A 16571-nucleotide genomic window follows, 5' to 3' on the forward strand; every position below is an offset into this window, starting at 1 on the left:
ACTTGCGAATCTCCAGAGGCCTTTAATGCAATGTGAGAACTAAAGAACAAAATAACGGAAACTAATTTCCTTTTCTTTTTCTTTTGGGCCGGGCACTCACCTAGAACAAGAGCAACTCAAGGATAAGGGAAATGAGACGGAAATGATTGCCAGCCGAATGATAAGACAGACTATAGGAGTAATAGCATTGTTCCCGGGAAAAGGGTTGCATTATTTTACCACTCCAGTAGATATATCACCCTCGACCCTACTCTTTACATGTATTATGGCTAGATATGTTCTAAAACTGAGTGCTGTTGGAATATCTAGGCGGGCTCTTCTCTTAGCATCCTATCCTGCCTTAACAGAGATGGTGCCTTTTTCTCTTCCCTGCAATCTTTTTCCCAACGTTGCGGGTCTATCTCTGCTCTATCGTTATTTTCATGGCAAGTGCTCGTTTGAGCTTCAATCTATAGTGTCTCCTTGCTAAATTTTCACAAAAAGCACTCGTCTAACTGCAACCGGTATCAATAATTTCTCTCACTCTCAATCTGTGCCTAAATCTAAACGTAAATTCCATGAACAAAGCTTCTTTACTATAACTGTTGAACTCTGTTCCGCTGGCCTACTTCCCAGCTGACTTCAACATGATCATCTTCAACTCTATTGTAAAGAAGTTTTTGTTGAGCTGCCCCCCTAAATAATCCATTTTACTATATTTCCACCGCTAACTATTATCGGACACTCATTAACATTTATCCTCGAGTGGCCTTCGGGCCTTGATGAGTTGTGACTCCCTTTTGAAAAAATAAATTTCTGCATTTGAGTTCTCATAGGATCGTCAAAGACAAGATTCTTTTATATGGATTCTGAGATGATGACTTTATAATAAGCAGTGAAACAGTCCTTCGCTAATGCGTTCCACGGATTATAAGTCCTTGCAAATAAGCTTTATCCATGTGTTGTGAAAATGGAAGTCTCGAATTCCTCATCGCCGGTGTTGTTGGTAATAATGAAGACGGATACGGTGGTATCATTAATAGTAATTCTATTAATAAAAATATGCTACAGCAGTATTTGTCATGATTCTGGGTCGTAATATTGTTGTATAACTACGGGTGTACTCACGGCCATTTCTGAACATATATACTATATACTGGACAAGACAGCACAAGTTCTTGCAGTAGTTATTACATATATACACTCCATTCACAAGATTTTGCATGAATATCTTCTAATGATAGTTAATTTGTTTGATATTATTGGAGTTTCGTGATACCACACACACACACACACACACACACACACACAAACACACACATACACACACACACACACAAATCAAATTAATGCGGGATCAACAACCAGTAATCTTGCTAAAAATATTTAATATTAATAATTATTGTTTAAAGAAATAAAATTGGTCACTGGAATGGAAAATAAATTTTAGCTAAAATGTTTACAAAAATTAGCTTAGCTAAATACAAACAAAATATGGTACATTGAACTTGAGCAGTTGGCGTACGTAATCATTAGGTCACGTGTTAATGAGATGTGTCGTTGGATCAATTACGTCACCGGAACTCACGAATAAAACATTTCCTTTTTGCGGATGTCGTCCCAAAACTGACAAATCAAAAGATTGGAAACCGTGCAGACATATATTGGTAAGAGTTCCGAAAGCCTGGAAGCGAGGTTACACGAAGACAAGTATGTAGACACGTAAGAGACAAATCATTATTCGGAAGTTGGAAAGGATCAAAAAAAGATTTAATATGCTCAATAGAAAAATTACTGCCTACATATACATATTTCAAACTCACACACAGACGAACATATATATATATATATATATATATATATATATATATATATATATATATATATATATATATATGATGATTGCAACGTCTTGTCAGACGAGTGCCACTCCTTCAGACATTTAAAATCCATGAGCCCAAATGCCTGAGGGGGTATCTATACAAAGATGATGTTACAGAGTCTTAGCTTTGTACGACAGCTAAGTCTCTCTCTCTCTCTCTCTCTCTCTCTCTCTCTCTCTCTCTCTCTCTCTCTCTCTCTCTCTCTCTCGGTTCAAAATGTTGAGATCCAGCAACAAGCAAGAGCAAGATAGCCAGCAACAAATTAAACTGCAGACCAGCTTAATGCGGGTACTGGTCTCCCGCTTTATGGTTTTTTTAAATCAGAGATTTGCTTCTCCTAGAAAGGTTGCCTTCACCACGGCTTACGGGAGCCCTCTCCACCCCAATACACATATACACACACACAAATATACACGGTGCTAGTTGGCCGTTGACCCAGAAAAAGAGTTCATATATATATATATATATATATATATATATATATATATATATATATATATATATATATATATATATATACACGCACACACAAACACTGATACATTCTAACATCGGAAACATAACTGCATTCAGCGTTATTTGAAACTATCTGAACGATAATATAAGGATAAGGGATATATACCTTAGAAATATTATATATATATATATATATATATATATATATATATATATATATATATATATATATATATATCTCAAAACCGCACAAATGGAAGAATTTTACATCGTCTACTTTAATTTATCAAAGTATTTTCTCTTATTAGCGCAACTTTATTTCTAGTCGAACGACCGGATCGTGCTGTAATATCATTGTCCAATGCAAATCCAGCTCAAGTTGAAATTGTTTCGGTGCAAATTTCAGCGGTGCCTCAACGCTGGACTTCACTCGAGTGAGACATAATAATATTAGCACATCCATCCTATGTGCAACTCGCTAGTAAAGTGCTCAAGTACAAACGGGAACTGACAGGTCGCTTAAGTAGAGCAGGAATTCGCAATTTAAGAGTATTACACCGCGTTCGGTGACATTATCTGCAAGTCAAAATCGAGAGAGGTTTCTCCTTCAACAACAGAGTAAGACATTGTTTTCTAAGTTTTCAGCCAAAATATAAATTACACCTCAGATTGAATTATCTGGACCTCCATTAATGCCACCCCAGCAGAGGTGCTGTTTTGAATTCAATTTCCCACATACAATGTGCCTTCAATAAGTTTCCAGACTTTTTTGTGTACAGGCATTTAAAATTGTCGTTGACTATTTAAAATTCATTTTGTTATTGCTATGCATCTTATGAGATGACTGACCAATTTTTTATGATTTAAGGTTCAAATGAATAGCTACATAAGTAATTGGAATACACCCTACCAAAGCCTGATTAATGTTACCGCTACATGTAGGTGCCGGTAAAAAGGGTGGGACAGAGCACCTTGCTTATTTGGAATATCAATTAAATTTAATAAAGCAAGTTGCTCTTCCTCACACTGTACTGAGTACCGTTTGCGATTTGAATTCTATTGCTCACATATCTCGCTATAGGAAGATTCTTTTCGTATGGAAGTTGAGCAGAAACTTTAAGTTACAAGAAACAAGTTAAAGAGTGTTATCAAAAAGTAGAAACAGAATTTCGTTTTATTGTTATTAATTCATTTATTTTACTTTCGACAAGTTTGGTTGGAAATTATAAACATCTCAAATTAAAACGTTCAAATTCAACTCGAGACAAATCATTTCCATATAAAAAGATTACCTTCTATTAAGGAAGCTTAACAGAAGCCAACATTTAACGAAATTACATTAAAATACACTATATACATTTAAGCAATATCAAGACTGAAGCTCTATTAATGAAGTAAGTATTTAAATAGGTTGACTTTACTTAAATACGGCTCAATTTCAAATAGCAAAACAAAACTTAACTATAAGTAGATAACGCTCTAAATTAGAAGTACACGTAACTAATTAAAACATTGGATTCTAGTAACCAAAGCTTAGATTCTAGTAAAGAAAATTCAACTTCAAAGTAAATCAGTTAAACTGCTAGTAAGCAAAGTTGAGCTTGAACTTCAAATTAAAACAATAAACTGTCAAACGAAAGTAAAGAAAACAACGTAACAAAGTGGATACAGCTCAACTTTAAAGTAAAGAAAGCTCAACTTTCAGCAAGTATTAAAAAAACTAAACTTTTAAGCGAAGCTCAACTTCCAATAAAAATTGAACGTGAAATAAACAATGTCGAACTTCAAATACAGAAATGGAATTGTAAGTAAATAAAATCCAGTTTCAAATTTTGAACTTGAAGAAAAACTATTTATGCTGAACTCGGGAATCTGCACAAAATTTTGAACGGGACCCTTTATTTACTACACGGCGGTAGCATACATTTTTCTCGTCAGGCTTGATACAAAATAAATTTTCTAACGGAACCAAAGCGTGCTATCCCTGTAGATTTGATAAAAGTGCCGGTTAAAATCCCATGCAGATTCTCTTGTTCAACAGAAAAATCTGAGTTTTACAAGATACACCTGAAGAAGATCGTCGGTTACAACGGTCAAAACGTTGTTAGAATAACATTCAAGATGAGAACAGTAGTCCGAATAAGACAATTTATCCATCCTCATCGAAAAAATTCAGAAACACGTAAAAAAATTGTTTTCAAAAACTTTCATTTTAATTAATCCAATTTTTCATAAATTGACTCATCCCTTAAGTTTTTGGTTATCACTTTCACCCTCTATCACTGTATGCAATTTGACCCTTTACACTCTTATACGTTATATCCATCTCCCTCTCTTTCTATATATTTGTCTTTCGCGTTCTCCCTTTTCTTCCAATCTCTCTGCTTTCTTTCTATCATTTTTTCGCTCTCTCTTTTCTCGTCCTCTCTCCACTTTCTTCCTATCTATTATTCTCTCGCTCCCTCTCTTTCTATCACCCCCTCTTCTTATTAGCAGCTGAAGATAATAAAATAGAAAAGAATAAAAAAGATACGAATCGCGCATTATACACTGAACGTATATGTTCGTCAATCAACTATTTTTACATAGGAATCACCGCTTATCAAGGCCCGGAGGTAACTCGAGGATACGGGTTAATGAGTGTACAATAATCAAAGAAAACATACCGTAATAATCGTAAGTAGTGGAAATTTGGTAAATTGGATTAATAGGGGACGGTTCATAAAGAATTTGTTCACGTTGGACTTGAACACAACCATATTGTAGTAAGTTGGAAAGCAGGAAAACGGAACAGAGTTCCACGGGCGTGCAGTTCTAAGAAAGAAGATTTGTTCATGGAATCTACATTCAGGTTTAGGCGCAGATAAAGAGTGGGAGAAATTATTGATAGTGGTTTCAGCTAGACGAGTGCTTTTCGTAAAAGTCAGGACAGGGGGAACCATAGATTGGAACCCAGATGAGCACTTGCCATGAAAATAACGATAACGCAGAGACAGGCTCACAACGTCTCTTCTGTGGGAAAGAGGTTGCAAGGAAGAGAAAAGGGCATCCCCCACTATGCTAAGAAGTCTAATTTGAACTCTGTCAAGGCCGGATAAGCTTCTTCTAGCAGCTTATCTTGCCTTGATATCTAGTAGCAAAATTACACCTCTTTATTGCATAAATTTTCTACTTGGATAGCTTCTGTCCTCCTAGTGCTTATCTTTGGAATTTCATCTGCTCTCACTGATTTCCCAACAAATTGAAATGTAATGTGAATAAACATCTTGCTCCCCAGCGTCTTGCCAACGCTGTTCCCTTCTCACCCCCAAATTAGACTTCTATTACGGTAACTCGTTCGTTTTAGTGAAAAATATTAGTTGTTTAGCGTGAACAAAGGTAAAGAAAAGGGTAGTATCACTACAAGTAATGTTTCATGGTAATTGTGTCTCTTACAATGCATATATAAATCGCTTTTTTTCAATTGCCACTATTTCAATTGTACTTTAATGACACGAAAAGCGAGTCTGAAATATAGCTGTGTTTATCAAATAAATGACAAAATTATTCATCTATAAAAACAAATTTTATTTGCTAACCAGCGGCAGTGAAAGAAATTAGATGTAACGGTGACAGACAGATTCGTAACATGTGTCTATGGCCTCCATCTTTCCTATTTTCCAAACCCCATTTTTTTTTTTTTTACAATTTCATAAGTCTGAATTTATTGTTTCTTTGTTTAGCATTTTACGTCTTGACTACGTCACAGGTTAGAATCTGGTTTGCTTTCTCTCTTTTTCGGGAACCTGGCATCTTCTGAGAGTTTTCTTACTTCATATTCTCATTCTTGTTTATTCCAATATATAGCTGGTAATATTTACTTAACAGTTATTATATTAGCTGATAGCTGGAGAATGAAAAAACAGAGAAAGAAATATTCAACAGAGACTTTTGATATTTTATTTGGAACTGTAATATTTCGCATACATCTAAATATTAATAAGCACTCAGAATACTATCAAGTCGGTAAAAAAGATTTTGCCGGTTTGTAAAAGAGTCATTTAAACCATTGTGAATTATTTTATACGTATTATTACTTAAACATATGACCATGATTAATTTATAATTGTTTCTTTCGGATTATTAAAACATTAGTGATATTTTTCTGTAATATCCTCACACTAGTTGACCTGAAAAAAATCTTTCTTTAACCAACAGAATATGAATCATGTTCCATCACGATTATATTCATTATCAAGATTACGCTACTGACCAAACATTTTCTTAATAAATTTGGTTGAGCCATGTTGCCCTATCCTGCATAGTTTCCTGACCTAGCTCCCTCGGAATCATTACTTATTTCGAAGAATAAAAAAATAACATTTAGATACCTATTGATCAATATCATGGGAGCAGATTAGAAACTACGTAATGGAAATGACACTAACCCAATGCAGGTTTAATCAGCTTCCTCCAAAGGAGAAAGATCCATGGGAATATTAAATTCACAAGCGATCCCCAGTCGCAAGTATATTCCCAACTCTTGCAGGAAGATGTTGACGTCCTCCTACAGCGCCCAAAATTCCTAAATTGGTTACCCATCTGATTCAGACCAACCTCAACATTGCTTAACTTCGGTGATCTAACGAGAACCGGTGTGCCAACGTGATTATGTCGTACTGAAAAAAGATTTAGCGTGAGTTAGATTGATATTTCACATCAAAATCTAAATAATTCTACAAGTGAGGCATTTATAAACTCGTTGATGGATAGAATTGAGTTATGTCCAGCGCAGATTGTTACTGTTAATGAATAAAGATTTTTAAAATCACAACGTTTCGTTTTCAAGATAAAATTTTAGGTTTGTATTACTGTACACATAGATTCGAAAAAGTTTTTAAAAAACAAATATATAACAAATAAATCTTATCAAAGGCAAGATAAGTTACTTTTCTGCCTAACTGGATATATTTTTCGTGTTTTTATTCAATGTGACATGTTTATTCAGCTCAAAAAACATACAGTGTTTACCGATGTATTGGAAAATTCAAGATGGCGCCTCACCCCCTCTTTAACACGGTAAGTTTGGGAAAAAGGTGTTATAAATAGAATAAAAAAAACTATACAAAATACTATTAAAAAACCGCCGAATATATGTCAACCTATGTCACGGTAACATATATTGAGCGAGTTTTTAACAGTATTGTATCCAGTTTTTTTATTTATAACACCTTTTCCCAAACTTACCGTGTTAAAGAGAGAGTCAGACGCCATCTTAAATTTTCCAATACATCAGTAAACACCGTATGTTTTTCGAGCTGAATAAACATGTTACATTGAATAAAAACACGAAAAATATATCCAGTTTGGTAGAAAAGTAACTTATCTTGCCTTTGATAACATTTATTTGTTATATATTTGGTTTTTGACAACTTTTTCGAATCTATGTGTACAGTAATGAAAACCCAACATTTTTAATTAGCTTAAACTTTTGCATCGACGTGATATATTCATAAGTTTTCTAATTATTTTATTTTGATCTGCAACATTTAACCACACGGATTGACAACCTGAATGATCCAAGTTCGAATCCAATTTGTTCCATAAATATCACTTCTACTTAGGATGTTGGCAACCTTCACGCGGTCCCTCCCGTAATTACCTGATACCTTTCTAGAAAGAATTCTGACTAGAAAGATATAAAACCAATGTCAGTAATAGAACATTTGGATGTGTACGATACTAGCCTAGATGTTCAGCGTTGTTCGGGTGTTGTGGGGGGGGGGGGTTGAGCAAAACTGGAAGTAGCGAAGGTTGAAATTAAATTTAGTCTATAAAAGATAAGGGTTGACTTTCAAATATATCTGCGAAAAAAAGCGCCTCTCCTTGAAGAAGACTGCCCAGTTGAGGGTGAACGAATTGATATTTTTAAGCAATTTTTCGATATTTGTCGTCCAAAGGGTCGAGCTTCAAAACGATACCAATCTCGTGAAAATCCGTCTCCTCTGTCGAAAGTTTTAGGCAGACCTACATACATACATTTAAACAGACAGGTGAGATTTATATTATAGACTAGCAGGGCTACCCGGCGTTGCTCGGGACCGTATAAACAATGAAAAAACAAAAGCAGATATTGAACATATGTTTTATTCTTAGGGGAGAGGAATCTTTCATCTCAAGTTTTAGCGTTACAAACAAACATTTGTCTTTTATATATATAGATAATGACAGGTTTTTTTGGGCCCCCCCCTCGAAGATAACTGATCAGTTGACCAACTTCTAGTGGTCCGTTTGACGTGAAATTTCGATATTTGTCATCCGGGTGATGGGGCTTCGATATGATACCAAATTTGTCAAGTTTGGTTCCGTCTTTCAAAAGTTTTAGCGTTACAAACAAACATACATACATACACACAGACGTTTGGCTTTTATATATATACTAGCAGGGCTACCCGGCGTTGCTCGGGACCGTATAAACAATGAAAAAACAAAAGCAGATATTGAACATATGTTTGATTCTTAGGGGAGAGGAATCTTTCATCTCTATGTATTATTTGTTTTATCTACCCTAGGACTGATATTGTTCATGTTTTATCCCTAGCATAGGTAATTTACAGCATGTATATGAAATTGTTTTACCTTAGGGAGAAGAGAACAGGTAATATACAACATAATGTGTCTATATTACATCCCTGGCAACGCCTAGAAACCAGCTAGAACATGTATTTCAGTCAATCTTTATTATATCCTGGGCTATGCCGGGAAACCAGCTAATCTCTTTTTAGTGACTTGACCACCAAAATACCTCCCTAAGTGTGTCCTTTCTTTTGAACTTATTAGATATAGGTATCTAGAAATGTGTGTGAAATTTTGTTGAATGCATTGTTCACTATGATTTTCTTATTGTTCTACACAATATCAACTGTAGCGAAATAACACAGTAAACTTAGTGTAGTGTTAGAATAAAGAGCAAAGGAAAAAATTAGAATCATATTTTGTAATTGCAAATCTAAATTTGCTAGCATGTACCAGTATTTGCCAGGTTGTGGAAATTTGGAACTTATAACATATGTAGTGGCCTTTTCCTAGATACCTATTGCTAAAAATTATACTTTCATTTTGTTAGAAAAATCTCTCTTCAGATGCCCTGCATCATTCAAAATAAAAACAAATATTTTTATAATTGTTTCAGTATATTGCTACACAATGTGAAAGTTTTTAACGTTTGTAAAAAAAATCATGAATGTGCTTATATTGCAAAAAAGAAAATATCAGTGCACAGTATTGAAAGTGTTTGAGATTCAAAAGTCTGTAACATTTCTACTAACTTCATAAGATGTCATGTGAGAAACTGAATTGAATATCAAGACATTATCTGAAGCGTTTTTATTTTGGTGTAACATATGTGTTTACAGTGAACCTTAACTTTTAATAAACAGATTGGTATGCAATGACATAGGCTAAGAATCTTTAACAAAATATATATAAATTGGAAAAATGTGTGAACAAATGAAAAAAAAATGATCCGCTCCACTTGATGACATCAAGCACAGTAATATTTTAGTGAAGAAAATATGAAATTGATGTTCAGTGATTAGTTTGGATGAATGAGAAAATGTAATTGTTTGATGCATAAAAATAACTCAGTTGCTGTATTTGATATTAAGCAGCAAAATATAGTGATTTGAATATTTGGGAAAACATCAAACCAGATTATGTAAAAAGAAAAAAAAAAGATGAAATTAGAAAATATATATTTTATGTTTATGAGTTCTGCCAATCAAAATTTTGTGGCAGAAATTGGGTGATTACCATGCAATTTTATTTTGGTAAAATTCTTAAATTATTAGAATGTTTATTATAATTTCTAATTAGTGACTTGTTATAATCAAAATCCGCCCTAAAGAGTGTCCTTTCTTTTATTAGGTATCAGAGTAGGTATCAAGATTTCTACTTCTATACAAATGTGATATTTCAGATCTGTACATAAAAAATTTGTTGAATATATAGGTTGAGAATTGTTCTGTGTCGCTCTCTCTCACACACACACGCATTCTCACTTTTATAGATATAATAGATAGATTACTCTAGATATATTTCCATATGTCTGAATACCCTATATACAAATTTTCAAATCTGTAGATAAAAAAATTTGTTGAGTATATAGGTTGAAAATTGTTCTCTCTCTCTCACACACACATTCTCAATTTTAGAGATATAATAGATAGATTATGCTAGATATATTTCCATATGTCTGAATACCCTATATACAAATTTTCTAATCTGTAGATCAAATATTTGTTGAATATATAGGTTGAAAATTGTTCTTACTCTCTCTCTCTCTCTCTCTCTCTGGCTACCTCACACACACATTCTAACTTTTATAGATATAATAGATAGATTATGCTAGATATATTTCCATATGTGTGAATACCCTATATACAAATTTTCTAATTTGTAGATAAAAAATTTGTAGAGTGCATAGGTTGAGAATTGTTCTCTCTATCTCTCACACACACACATTCTAACTTTTAAAGATATAATAGATTATGCTAGATATATTTCGATATTTCTGAATACCCTATATATAAAAATTTGTTGAATGTATCGGTTGAGAACTGTTCTCTCTCTCTCTCTCTCTCTCTCTCTCGCTCACACACACACACATTCTCACTTTTATAGATATAATAGAAAGATTATCCTAGATATATTTCTATTTGTATGAATACTCTATATACACATTTTAAAATCTGTAGATAAAGAATTTGTTGAGTATATGGGTTGAGAATTGTTCTCTCTCTCTCTCTCTCTCTCTCACACACACACACACACACATTCTCACTTTTATAGATATAATAGATTATGCTAGATATATTTCCATATGTCTGAATACCCTATATACAAATTTTCAAATCTGTAGATAAAAAATTTGTTGAGTATATAGGTTGAGAATTGTTCTCTCTCTCTCTATCACACACATTCTCACTTTTATAGATATAATAGACAGATTATGCCAGATATATTAAAATATGTCTGAATGCCCAATATACAAATTTTGAAATCTGTAGATAAAAAATTTGTTGTATACATAGGTTGACAATTGTCCTCTCTCTCACACACACACACACATTCTCACTTTTATACATATAATAGATAGATTATGCTAGATATATTTCTATATGTCTGAACACCCTATATACAAATGTTCAAATCTGTGGATAAAAAATTTGTTGAATGTATAGGTTGAGAATTTTTATCTCTCTCTTTTTCTCTCTCTCTCTCTCGCTATCTCACACACACGCATTCTCACTTTTATAGATAAAATAGATAGATTATGCTAGATATATTTCCATATGTCTGAATACCCTATATACAAAGTTTCAAATCTGTAGATAAAAAATTTGTTGAATAAATAGGTTTAGAATTGTTCTCTCTCTCTCTCACACACACATTCTAACTTTTGTAGTTATAATAGATAGATTATGCTAGATATATTTCCATATGTCTGAATACCCTATATACAAATTTTCTAAACTGTAGGTAAAAAATTTGTTGAGTATGTAGGTTAAGAATTGTTCTCTCTCTCTCTCACACACACACACACACACAAGTTCTCACTTTTATAGATATAATAGATAGATTATGCTAGATATATTTCTATATGTCTGCCTACCCTATATACAAATTTCCAAATCTGTGCCCAAAAATGTGTGGAATATATAGGTTGAGAATTGTTCTCTCTCTCTCTCTCTCTCTCACACACATATTCTCACTTTTATAGGTTATATAGGTTGAGAATTTTTTGCTCTTTCCATCACTCACATTCACACTTTTATAGATATAATACATAGATTATGCCAGATATATTTACATATGTCTGAATACCCAATATACACATTTTCAAATCTGTAGATAAAAAATTAGTTGAATATATAGGTTGAGAATTGTTCTCTCTCTCTCTCTTTCTCTCTCTCTCACACACACATTCTCACTTTTATAGATATAATAGATAGATTATGCTAGATATATTTCCATACGTCTGAATACCCTATATCCAAATTTTCTAATATGTAGATAAAAAATTTGTTGAATATATAGGGTGAGAATTTTCCTTCCTCTCTTTCTCTCTCTCTCTTTCTCACACACACACAAGCTGAAAATTGTTCTCTCTCTCTCTCTGACTCTCTCTCTCTCTCTCACACACACACACATGGTCATTTTATAGATATAATAGATAGGTTATGCTAGATATATTTCTATATGTCTGAATACCCTATATACAAATTTTTAAATCTGTAGATAAAAAATTTGTTGAGTATATAGGTTGAGAATTGTTCTTTCTCTCTCTCTCACACACACATTCTCACTTTTATAGATATAATAGATTATGCTAGATATATTTCCAAATGTCTGAATACCCTATATACAAATTTTCAAATCTGTAAAGATAGAATTTGTTGAATATATAGGTTGAGAATTGTTCTCTCTCTCTCTCTTTCACACACATTCTCACTTTTATAGATATAATAGATAGATTATGCTAGATATATTTCCTTATGTCTGAATACCCTATATACAAATTATCAAATCTGTAGATACAAAATTTGTTGAGTATATAGGTTGAGAATTGTTCTCTCTCTCTCTCTCTCACTCACTCACTCACTCACTCACTCACACACACACACACACATTCTACCTTTTATAGATATAATAGATTATGCTAGATATATTTCCATATGTCTGAATACCCTGTATACAAATTTTCAGATCTGTACATAAAAATTAGTTGAATATATAGGTTGAGAATTGTTCTCTCTCTCTCTCTTCTCTCTCTCTCTCACACACATTCTCACTTTTATAGATATAATAGATAGATTATGCTAGATATATTTCCATGTCTGAATACCCTATATACAAATTTTCTAATCGGTAGATAAAAAATTTGTTGAATATATAGGGTGAGAATTGTACTTACTCTCTCTCTCTCTCTCTCTCTCTCTCTCTCACGCACACATTCTCACTTTTATGGATATAATAGATAGATTATGCTGGATATATTTCCATATGTCTGAATACCCTATATACAAATGGTCAAATCTGTAGATAACAAATTTATTGAATAGATAGGTTGAGAATTGTTCTCTCTCTCTCTCTCTCGCAACCTTACACACACAACCACACGCAAACATTCTGACTTTTATAGATATAATAGATCGATTATGCTAGATATATTTCCATATGTCTGAATACCCAATATACAAATTTTCAAATCTGTAGGTAAAAAATTTGTTGAATATATAGGTTGAGAATTGTTCTCTCTCTCTCACACACTCACATTCTCACTTTTATAGATATAATGTATAGATTATGCTAGATATATTTCTATATGTCTGAATACCCTATATACAAAGTTTAAAATCCGTAGATAAAAATACGTTGAGTATATAGGTTGAGAATTGTTCTCTCTCTCTCTTACGCACACACACACACACACACACACACACACATTTTCACTTTTATAGATATAATAGATAGATTATGCTAGATATATTTCCATATGTCTGAATACCCTATATACAAATTTTCAAATCTGTAGATAAAAAATGTATTGAATATATAGGTTGAGAATTGTTGTCTCTCTCTCTCTCTCTCTCTCTCTCTCTCTCTCTCTCTCTCTCTCTCTCTCTGGCTACCTCACACACACACACACATTTTCACTTTTATAGATATAATAGATAGATTATGCTAGATATATTTCCATATGTCTGAATACCCTATATACAAACTTTCAAATCTGTAGATAAAAAATTTGTTGAGTATATAGGTTGAGAATTGTTCTCTCTCTCTCACACGAAACTGTGCGCTCGGCTTCTTCCCCCCCTTCCCACCCCAAATGCTTGGGAAACTGTGCACTGTTTTTGTTGGTTTTCAAGCTGCCTCTTCCCCCCCCCCACACACACACAGTTTAACAGTAGTAGGAGGTCAAGAGAAAGAGGGTGAGAGAGAGAGAAGAGTAAGTTGGTGAGAGAGAGAGAAAAGAGAAAGAGGGTGTTGGTTTTATATTTTTATTATCGTCTAATATTTTGAAAGCTGAATTTCTAATAAAATGTGCATCTATAGGAGATAATGCCTGGGAATGTGTTCCCCCCCCCCACAGTTTAACAGTGGTGTGACGTCAAGAGAAAGAGGGTGAGAGAGAGGGAAGAGTAAGTGGGTGAGAGAGAGAAAGAGAGAGAGAAAAAAAAGAAAGACGGTGTTGGTTTTGTGAAAAAAGTTGTTATTTACAATTGTTCGCATTCTTGGCCTTTTGGTCAAGATCAAAGTGTAGTATCTGTTCTTCAGATGCTGCACTTCTATTTCTTGTTCTCTTTCGGTGGAGGAGAAATCCTCCACGACTGAGACAATTTTTATTTTTGTACCTTTTCTCCACGTTAAAAAACGACCCTGGTGTCTAACTCTGTCCCGTGGGGAGGCATAGTAAATAGGTACAATTGTTCGCCATTAGTGGATGTTGACGTCACGTCACGTGACATGACTAAGCGTTTTTTTTTTTAGTATGAATAACATTTTTTGTTTTAATTATAAAGTCTACACTTAATTTTATAGAAAATGATGTATATATAATAGAAAAAAAAAATTACTGGTTTTGTTGGATTCAAGTGGATCCCCCCCCCCTCCAGTTTAAGAGATAGCAGGTCACGTGGTAATATACAAAATGGCTAGCGTAAATATAAAGATCGGTTTTTTTATCGACGAATATTTTGAAAGCTGAATTTTTTTTTATTCCTGTACATTTTTTCCTGAATCTTTTCGTTAAAACTCTTGTATAAATACTATTTTTAACCAGTTAAATACGTTGGAGACATTGTCATGGAGTTTAATAATCTCTAGAACAAAGCAGAAGAGAAATTACAAAAGTATCGGTAAAACAAAGTGTTTGTTTACATTTGTTCGCCATTACTGGATGTTGACGTCACGTCACGTGACATGACTAAGCGTTTTTGGATTATGTAATATTAACATTAAAATGACAGGTTTTTTTGGGGGCCCCCCTAGGAGAGAAATGATCAGTTCACCCCCTTTTAATGGTCCGTTTGGTGTGGAATTTCGATATTTGTCATGCGGGTGATCAAGGTTTAATATGATACATAATTTGTCAACTTTGGTTGTGTCTGTCAAAAGTTTGAGCTGACGTCACGTCACGTGACACGTATTGAATAACGTTAAAATGACAGGTTTTTTTGGGGGCCCCCCTAGGAGAAAAACGATCAGTTGACCCCTTTCTACTGGTCCGTTTGACGTGAAATTTCGATATTTGTCATCCGGGTGATCAAGGTGCAATATGATACCAAATTTGTCAACTCTGGTTCCGTCTTTCAAAAGTTTTAGCGTTACAAACAAACATACATACATACATACATACATACACACCGATTTTTGCCTTTTATATATATAGAAGATAATAAATATAGATTATGACGATGATGAGCAACCAAAACACTACTGTTCATCCACAAGTTTTATAGATTTTTCCAAAAAAAAATACAAAAAAAAACGTAGGGTATATGAAGTAAATTGTATTTAACTATACAACAAGACATACTAAGAACAAAACGTAAATGATTTGATTGGGTTTGATTGTTTTATTTTAGAACTTTTCTCACAACGTTTTGGCCGAGGTAACATCCAACTTTTGTCTTTTTGTTTAACTCAGAAAATTGTAAAAGATTTTTTGAAAGGAATCGTTTATTTAATCCACGCGATTTACATGCCTAGATAATTTGCATATTCTTTTAAACATTCATTTCAATTAATTCCGTATTAGTTTTTTCGGTTTTTTCATGGAATGATCATCTTTAGTTAACAATTACGTGCAATTATATTCATGCAAATATTCTACACGATTTATACTTGCGTAATATTTGCGTAAAAAGGTTATAGTAAACAAAAGGCCTCTTTCTATATATATTTATGTATGCGTATATATTTTTGTTTAAAAAAAATTGCCTACCAAACTCCTCTGTCAGTTTTTGGTCTACAGGCACGAAACATAATATATAGGGTTATCGAACCCATACGAAACTTTATATTTGGGTTTAAGCCGTGGAAAGTCGGTGCAAACATGTGAATATTTAAAATAATGGAATTTTTTCATGTGAAGGTCGAACGACAGCATCACGTGCTTATACATATATGAATATACATGCGTAACGTAATAGCTCTTAGTTCATGTTTTGAATTTTAGCATTGCTGCAAACACGTCTTCGTAGCTCA

At 33.4% G+C, this 16571-nt stretch overlaps 1 pseudogene; it reads left to right on the forward strand.

Annotated features, from left to right (window-relative positions):
- The first annotated feature begins 14587 nt into the window (after positions 1-14587).
- On the forward strand, positions 14588-14721 carry LOC145246299 (U2 spliceosomal RNA; annotated as a pseudogene).
- Positions 14722-16571: the final 1850 nt, after the last annotated feature.

This window comes from Euprymna scolopes, chromosome 23, assembly GCF_053919585.1.
Source record: "Euprymna scolopes isolate OS-2025 chromosome 23, ASM5391958v1, whole genome shotgun sequence".
NCBI lineage: Eukaryota > Metazoa > Mollusca > Cephalopoda > Sepiida > Sepiolidae > Euprymna > Euprymna scolopes.